At 48.1% G+C, this 8,660-nt stretch overlaps 1 long non-coding RNA gene across 1 annotated transcript; it reads left to right on the forward strand.

The window, feature by feature from the left end:
* The first annotated feature begins 426 nt into the window (after nt 1-426).
* On the forward strand, nt 427-6,479 carry LOC149364930 (uncharacterized). The gene is made up of 3 exons (XR_016289233.1): nt 427-3,221; nt 3,331-3,493; nt 6,457-6,479. It is a non-coding gene; the product is annotated as an uncharacterized LOC149364930 (long non-coding RNA).
* Nucleotides 6,480-8,660: the final 2,181 nt, after the last annotated feature.

Consider the following 8,660-nt stretch of genomic DNA (forward strand, 5'->3'; position numbering starts at 1 on the left):
GTTCATTTATGTCTGCGTGGTACGGGTACTACTCCGCCCTTCGTTTATTGTTAACATTGTTAATTTCTTCCTATTTTAACGCGCATTCGGGTGCACTGCATGTCTCCTGCACTGCTGCTCCCCTGCCCTCCAATAATGATAATTTACCTTCACACACCTACGACACACCATGATATGCTGTCGAAAGAAGACACATTCACACAAGTCCACGGAAGTACCACCGGATGCACGGAAAACAAATGAAAGAGAAAAATGGTTGGGTATTAACATAGGTAAACAGAGTAGGACATGCGAAAGCTTTTGATTAGCTTTGAGTTACACTAATTAAGCGTAGTTATCTTAGTTATGCACTGATACGACGCAGATGATCAGACAGTCAAACTTCATTCACACACACGTTTTATATTACGTTGCTGCGATGTTCACGAACACTGTCCTTTCCCTCACGTTTTTTCTCCGTTTCTTTCTGCTTTTTTTTTTTTGCTTGCTAGATCTGCGTCCTCGTTCGCGCGCGGTGCCTGATAAGCTAGTCTGTTTGTGGCGAAGAAGTGGGCGTGATTCTGGAGCCGATAGATCTCGCGCGTCGGGAGCGGGGACGGCGGAGCGCGCCGGCGACGCAATGTGAACAGTCCGTTTCCTGGGGCAACAATGGCGTGCATACCGGAAAAGGGAACATTAGGCAAAACGCAGCTCCGCGGCCGGTCTACCAGCAGCGGCGCGAGCCTCCCCACTCTCCCCAAACCTCTCGTTGTCGCGTTGTGTGAGCCACGATGGAGGTGTTGGCGGCTGCAGCGGAGTCGCGCTATCGGCGCGCAGGGATGGTGGAGTGGTCGGCAGCCGCACGCAGAGACAGCGAGAAGTAAGGCCTCCGCGCACGGCTCCGCCCGTGGTGCTTCGTCAAAGGTTGAGGCTTCCCAGATACTTCGGGTTTTTCAACTTTGCTAATAAAGTAGTGCTTTCGCGCTAAAAATGGCGGCAGCAGCGTAGTAAAGCTGTCGCCTGCTTCCACGCTTTGAGCTGGAATGTAGCCTTTTCGTTTTAGCGGAGGCTGCGCTTAAGTCCAGTTTTTCTGTGACAACGGCCGCTAACATAACTTGCGCCACAATATTTTCTAAACAACGGCGACTTCAGCCTATTCTATTAGTATTTTTTTTTTTGCGTGCACTCTTGACGAAGCTCAAGGAAGTGTCGAGCAGTATAACATTAAGACAATGCCTAAGCGAACTTAGTTGCGGAGTTTAATTATTTCCGCCTTGCTGTAGCGCGAGACTGGAGGTACGTTGAACATGAGTATAATGAAGTCGAAGAGGTGCCGCAATTTTTTATCACAGATGTTTCTCAGTTATATCTGTACGTGACTGTGCTTGTAACTGTCGCATGCCAATGTGTTTACCTGCCACTGTGCACATCGCAAATAACATGTTAATGTGCCTCAAATCCGCACTGACCTTGTGCATTGTCCAAATGTACATTGACGAGAGAACTGCAGTTACCTTGTCAACCTGGCAACTGTCCAGCACGGGGTAGCGGGCAGTGCGCGCTATGGTGCATTGCATCGTCCAGAGCCCACGTATCCAATTTTTGGTGAACGGCGCGTCAGCCTGAGCCCCGCACTGAAGCTGATGAATTGTGCAGACAAGCGTTCTGTGCAGGGCATGCTTGAGGAGCCATGAGTTTTCCGTACGTTTTGTGCAGTGTTCGATGGAGAAAATTATGCACGGTGATTTCAGTTTGCTACACCGGATCGGTACGGAGGTGCTGGGCTCCGTTACAAAAGATCGTACTCCCAAACCCACGTGGGAAGCCTCGTGGGTTCGACTCACACATCTCCAAATCACCACTCATAACAAAAACAGCCGCTTAAGCCTCCAACCGCCTCACCGTATTCGAGAAGTTTTAAAAAATGATGGTCGATTTTCGTAGTTAGTCCAAATGCGAACTAGGTGCGCTAACTGTTCGGTTTTCATTTCGGTTCCGGTGTTCACATCCAGTATGCAGGGATGGCAGTTGTTTGTATAGCGATGGTTAGTGTCTATATATAGGGAATTGGCTGTTCTCAGCATTCATAGATCCCTGGGAGTCTTTCTAGAACTTTTGCATGTATGCATGTATGCCCATATCGGCCTGGTATGACAGCTCGTGTGTCGCCAAGACCGCAGACTATATCTCCTGGTTTCACTACTGTGCAGTAATGTAGATTTTGTCGGTAAAGCATTACCCCGGTACGCATTCAGGTGTCTGTCTGTACGCAAACTCTATTCGCTCTCAGTGGCGTTTCCAAAGTGTGACACGCCAAACAAAGCAAAGACGGGCATGAGAAAAGTTACCGAAGCAGACATTTAACTCATCGTGCAGTGTAACTACTGAGTGGCTTCTCGTTTATGTGCGCACCACTCTCCAGTAAAAAAAACAGCTCAGCATGCATGAGAATACACGAAAAGTCGCTGCTAACCATCGGATCCTTTAGGGTCCAAATGTCGACACCATCTCGCCGCACGGCACGCTGCCAAAGCGCTTTTCGTGTAAGATCGCTCAGAAGAGAAAAAAGCCGCACCTTTGGCCCACTATCCTATCCTCCTCTACAATTTGGCACGAAACAGAGACCCATATTTGCAGATGCATGCAGAACGCCCGTGGCGCGTATGACAGACGACTGATGCCGCACTTGTTCACACAACAACAAAGAAAACCTCTTTCAGCGCCACCGATCGGTAAAGAAAAATATTCGGCAAAGCAATGAAACCCGCTGCGTCGAGAATGTGGCGAGGTAGGCTAGGTGGCGCTCGCTCCACCCGACTGGCCCTGACCGAGTCGTCCGCTTGAGGAGTTTTTGCGCCGGCCAGGTCAGGGCCAGGTAGGGTGACGTCAGAGGGCTTGCCGGGAAGCGTTATTCCGTTTGCTTGTAGATACAGAAGAGGCACAAAGGTTTGGCTGGGAGTGCCAACACCTCCTGTCCGGCGCTTTGTCGCGTTTGTCAAGAAAACTTGTGAATGTTCCGGATTATTTTTACAAGTTGTGTTTCCTACACGATAAAAATATTTTCTTAGCAGTAGATGTTGCAACACAGCCCTCATTGTCATGACAACAGCGGGATGCCACCGCCGGTGCCGCGGGCGCCTGCTTGCAAATGGCGCCGCTGTGCGTCGAGCTGTCGAGCACCGCTCGGCTGCTTCCTTCCTTGTAATTGGCATTTTTCCTTCGCAAGCTCGCTGTCACAAACGGTAAATGGAGTTCCAGTCTATGCGCGCTCCCTTTCTTTCCGCGAGGAGGAAACGGGGCACTGGAAAGGTGCTCAGTGAGATGTGCACGACTGAACGTGCCGTTTCGCAGGTTGCTCGCCACCACGAGAGGCCACAAGGAGATAGGATCGAGAGCCCAACCCAGCCTGCAGGCAGCACGGTCGCTCAGCGCGCCGAGAGAGGTTTTCTTCTGAGAACAACTGGCCTGATCCGAAGATTATGTAAAGCGCGCAATACAGCAGCATAGTACTAAGGTGGGTTAATTTATTTTATATATTTTGTGTCATGCCTATGTATGCATCACAAGCTGGTTTTGGATGCTCGCTGGCTTCGGCAGTGTGGTCACTCGGGTGCACGGCTTAACGTTCTTGGTTGTGCTATGCAAAATGTAGCGCAGTACAGCGAAATGGGATAGCAGGTCTGAGCGTAGCTAGAAATAAGTGCGTGGGTAGGGATGATATTGACATGTATGACAATAAACCTGTATATATATTGTGTGGCATCTTGCCGTGCTCTGTATGGCGTTATAGGAAGTTGCCGCTTAGTCAGGCATGTTATTGTCTTTTCGTCAACTTCGTTAACAACTATTTTGTTGTGAAAATAAAAACTCAGCTTCGGCTTGGCGTATGCCTTCTTCACGCGACACTAGTGCTGTATGGTGAAGCCACCCTACTAGGTTATACGGCCATCTTGTTGCAGCGGCTGGAAAATGACTCTGAAATTTTCAAACAGGTCTCAAGTGCCCATTTTTTTTTTTTTTGTCGAGGCTGCATGTGGGATATGGGTGCGCCAGACCGACGACTACCACTGTCTACACCGGTTCGTTCAATTTCATAACACAGATGAGCATAGCTGCAAAAACAAAAATCTGTCTGGGTTGAAAAGATCGCATGCACAACTTTGCAGACTGATATGTTAAAATTGAATTTATTGGCCCCACGTAAATATGTACCTGCATGTAGTCGGACATAAGAACGCAGCGTGTTTTCCCTGTCAAACGACCCCTCTTCCAGCTAGTCGCATTGGCTGATTCTCATGACCCTGCTAGTGTGACAAAGCAGGGGGCGGTAGATGAAAGGGGATTATTCCTTCCCACCATGGTCGGGGATAGGTCCCTCTCTCTGTTGTGGCATGGGGCCATGAGAATAAGACAACACCATTGTTTGGAAGGGGGTCCTTTGACAGGGAAAAGCAGTTCCGTTCTTTAGTTGTATCCGACTTAGTAACATCCACCTTCATACAATATGGAGGTGCTTCGTCGGAAAGAGAACCTCGGACAAATCTTTGTGTGTGTTCACATAGGTAAATGCTCATCACTTAAGCCGAGTAGTTGTGCCCGAGCGATGTTACGTCTTGTGTCTGCTAGTTTTGTGCATGCAGTGGTAATATTTGATAAAATTTCAGAAAAGTAGGTGTACTGAAGTCGGAAAGCATACTGGATTTTTGAATGAATACTCAGAAATGAAGCATATGCATGCCATTAGTGAACTTAATGCCACAGAGTGATTGTTTCTTACTTTAACATACTTGCTTCTTAACCAGGTGTCTTGAATCTGACAGTTCAAAACATAAGTGGAACATTTTTTGAGATACCAGAGGACACTGAACTTTAATCATGTCTATTCGAACCTGCATGCTACTTTCACACACTGCATGCTGCCAATGCTTTCCTTTGCAAAAAATAACTGGCAAAATTCTGTGCGGATTCATAACTTAGCACTTCTAAGATTCATTTCTGGACGAGGGAAAGTCAGGTACGCAGCTAAAATTTGTGTGGGAAATTCCTGTGAAGCACTTTTGTGGCACAATTTATGTGGCTTTCAATTTGGGGATGTTGAGCAGGAGTGTTTAATTATATTGCACGGAAAACTTTTTTCCAGTGATCACCAGTTACCATTGTCTTGCACTTGCAATGAACAGGCTGTCCCAGAAAATTTCTTCACCTTATCATTCCACTGACACTTAGGTAACTTTGTCTGCATTTTCCCATGCCTTGCCTCTTACTTAGTCACTCTAATAAAGTACTGGTTAACTATGATATCATCTGTGAGGTATTTTTTTGTCCAGAAGAGCTTGTGATAAGCAAATGGCATGAAAAAACGACAAATATATAAACAGAAGGGAACACAGGACTAGCACTGACACGCAGCTTTAGAACTTTATTGTAGAAGAGAGCTGTCTGTACACATGAATCAGATTACATATAACGCAAAACTAAAAATGGCCGGCTAATACACATGGGCTCCTACTTGTGGATAAATTATGTCTAAAATATATGCATGGTCACATAAAAATGGCAGACTACAGACTACAGCCCAAGTACAAATAGCCATCCTAGCTGTCTAGGATCCCTATCTAAGAGCTATCTGTCTCCTCTTGCTTGTTCCTGCTGCTTCAGCCTTTAGCTTTTCCAACCTTCTTAGCCCTGCGAGAAGACACATCAAGCTAGCAGTCGGATATGGGGCTGATATCGTATAGCTAGGTCACTTCAGCTCACTTGCATTCTAGAATTCTTGCTTGTGAAATCCTTGATGTGAAATATTTTTGTGTAAGGTTCGTTTTTATCATCAATATGTTGAAATGCATTTGTCTTTGAATTTAAACTATGTTTCAACATTTGAACTATTCGAGAACATTTGATTCTATTTGAAGCCATTGTTAAAAAGAAAGGTTTGCACACACTTCATGCAATCAACAGTTGCTTGGAAGGAAAGGTTTTAGCCATCCATACCAAAGGGCTGGTTTAGAAGCTATGATCGCATCATAAATTTCAGCCTAAAGCTGGACTTCATTCAGGGAAAAAAAGAAACGCGTTCTCCAAAGGGGCGACCAAATCCTTTTTCGTTGCAGCGTTTGCAGTTCCAGTAAATAATTTTTTTTCTTCTTACTGGTTTAAAATACTGTCCATGATCTTACAGGTGACTGTGTTTTTCAGTCTTTTCATTGGTCGGGGAATTTTAGCTGAAATTTCAGTGGGGAAAACATTCAAAAGTCAGGGAGTTTGAAAAGAGCAGCTCAACAGGCACCGCAACAGTGCACACAAGTGCAACATATAGGCATGTCATTTTGGCAGCAGGATAGGTGTTCCTCATTAGCAAAACATTCATTTCGAAGGAGTACTAAAGGTGTGCTGAAGCTTACATGATGAACTGTGGTTAAGCATTATCCACAGGTGTGGATAATTGTTGACTATAGCTCACTGTTCTTTCTTTTCCAGCCAAGATCAAGTGGAAAACATATTGTCACACTCTACCAGCGCTCCCGTGCGGTTTGTCTTCGACCTTTGTCGCGCGCCGGACTTCGTCCCACAGATTAAATTCAGCAACCCTGTCATACCCGTCCAACCAGTCCTCCACATCCTCAAACTTGTCACCATGAAACATGGTCATGTGGTCATGTCTGATGACCACATCTGAGACATGACCATTCGTGGTCATGTCTGATGACCACGAAGATGACCCTCTATTTATTGGTGCTCTGACCACGTCCGCCCTCGCTCAACAACAGAGAGACGACACGGAATTGCGCCCACTCATCGATTATCTCGAGGGAACCGCCTCGTTACCACCTCGTCTATTCGCGCGTGGCTTGTCGTCGTTTTGCTTGCGAGATGGCGTCCTCTACAAACGAAATTACGGCCCGACGGACTCTGGTTACCTGCTCGTGGTTCCAACGGCGCTCCGCACTGACGTTTTGCAGGCGTGCCACGACGAGCTTCCTTCCGGCCACCTCGGATTTTCTCGAACGATGGCACGAGTTCATCACCGTTATTACTGGCCCAGGCTTTCTGCGGCTGTCAAGCGTTATGTGCGCACTTGCCGCGAGTGTCAACGTCGGAAGAAACCACCTTTCAAGCCGGCTGGCTTGCTCCAACCCATTGCTCCGCCGAGAATTCCTTTCCACCAAGTCGGCATGGACTTACTGGGCCCATTTCCCACGTCATCATTGGGTAACCGGTATATTGTGGTTGCCACCGACTACCTCACCCGGTATTGTGAGACGAAAGCCCTTCCCCGCGGTACTGCTGCTGAAATTGCTGACTTTTTCATCATCAGCATAGTCCTCCGCCATGGCGCCCCTTCTGTTGTTTTAACTGACCGAGGCACAGCGTTCACGTCCACGCTTACTCAGGAAGTTATGCGGCTCAGTGGCACAAGTCATCGTAAGACCACAGCTTACCATCCTCAAACCAACGGCCTAACCGAGCGCCTCAATAAGACTATCGCTGATATGATTTCTATGTACGTCGACGATGACCACAAGAACTGGGACGCAATACTTCCGTATGTCACGTTTGCCTACAACACTGCCCTTCAAGAGACGACGGGGTTCACGCCATTTCGTTTGGTACACGGTCGTGAAGTCGTGACTATGTTGGACACGATGTTGTTGCCCGATATTGCGCACCCATCCGTTGCCGACGCTGATGCATTCGTTCGCCATGCAGAAGCTGCCCGCCGGCTGGCTCGGCAACGAACCCGCGTGCGGCAGGAAGTCGATGCTCACCGCTATAACCTTCGTCATCGCGAAGTCATTTTCCAGCCTGGAGATCAAGTGTGGGTTTGGAGCCCCATCCGTCAGCGCGGTCGCTCCGAGAAGCTTTTGCGCCGTTACTTCGGTCCCTACGAGGTACTCCGCAAACTCAGCGACGTTACGTATGAAGTGCTCCCGCAAGGGAGTGTTCGTTCTTCAAGACGCCCGCCGACATCCGAAATTGTGCACGTCGCAAGACTCAAGCCATACCATGCCCGCTAGAACAACTCTCACCACGTTCCGCGCCCGGGACTCGGTTCACGCACACCCGTGGCTCCCCCTCAATCTCAGCCATCGAGTCGATGCCTTTTCAGAGGGGAGGGGCAATGTCACACTCTACCAGCGCTCCCGTGCGGTTTGTCTTCGACCTTTGTCGCGCGCCGGACTTCGTCCTCTTCTGCTCGGTGCTAGGGTCGGCCGGCTGCGCTCCGCCCAGTGTGCTCGCCAGGGACAGAACGTTCTACCGGCGCCCGTGACAATATATACTTTTCAAGAGTGATTCCGGCACTACAAGATGTGTTCGCAGTTTTGGACAGAATAAATTCTCTTTCAATCCTACAGTAGTGCTGGAATGCATGGGTTGCTGAGCAACTCTTCAAACTTTGCCGTGGAGCACTCCCAAGGCATTTCAAATGTGCCGAGTAACATCCTGGTCTGTATCCTCTTCCTGCGTGGCAGATAAACAAAGAAAATGCAGAGCTGGGGCGAATTTATGCAGCCCCCCCTCCCCGCAAGAAATTTCACGTTCGAAAACAATGCTGTACTCCATTTTTCTTTAAGAAAAACGCAGATATGGTTCAAATGGGACCGCCCCCTCCAAGAGTGACATATAAATCAGACCCTGGGCGCAGTACCTAATAAATATACCGAAATGCTATCAAGACTGGC

Source organism: Amblyomma mixtum, chromosome 2 (genome assembly GCF_055824585.1).
Source record: "Amblyomma mixtum isolate Tamu chromosome 2, ASM5582458v1, whole genome shotgun sequence".
NCBI lineage: Eukaryota > Metazoa > Arthropoda > Arachnida > Ixodida > Ixodidae > Amblyomma > Amblyomma mixtum.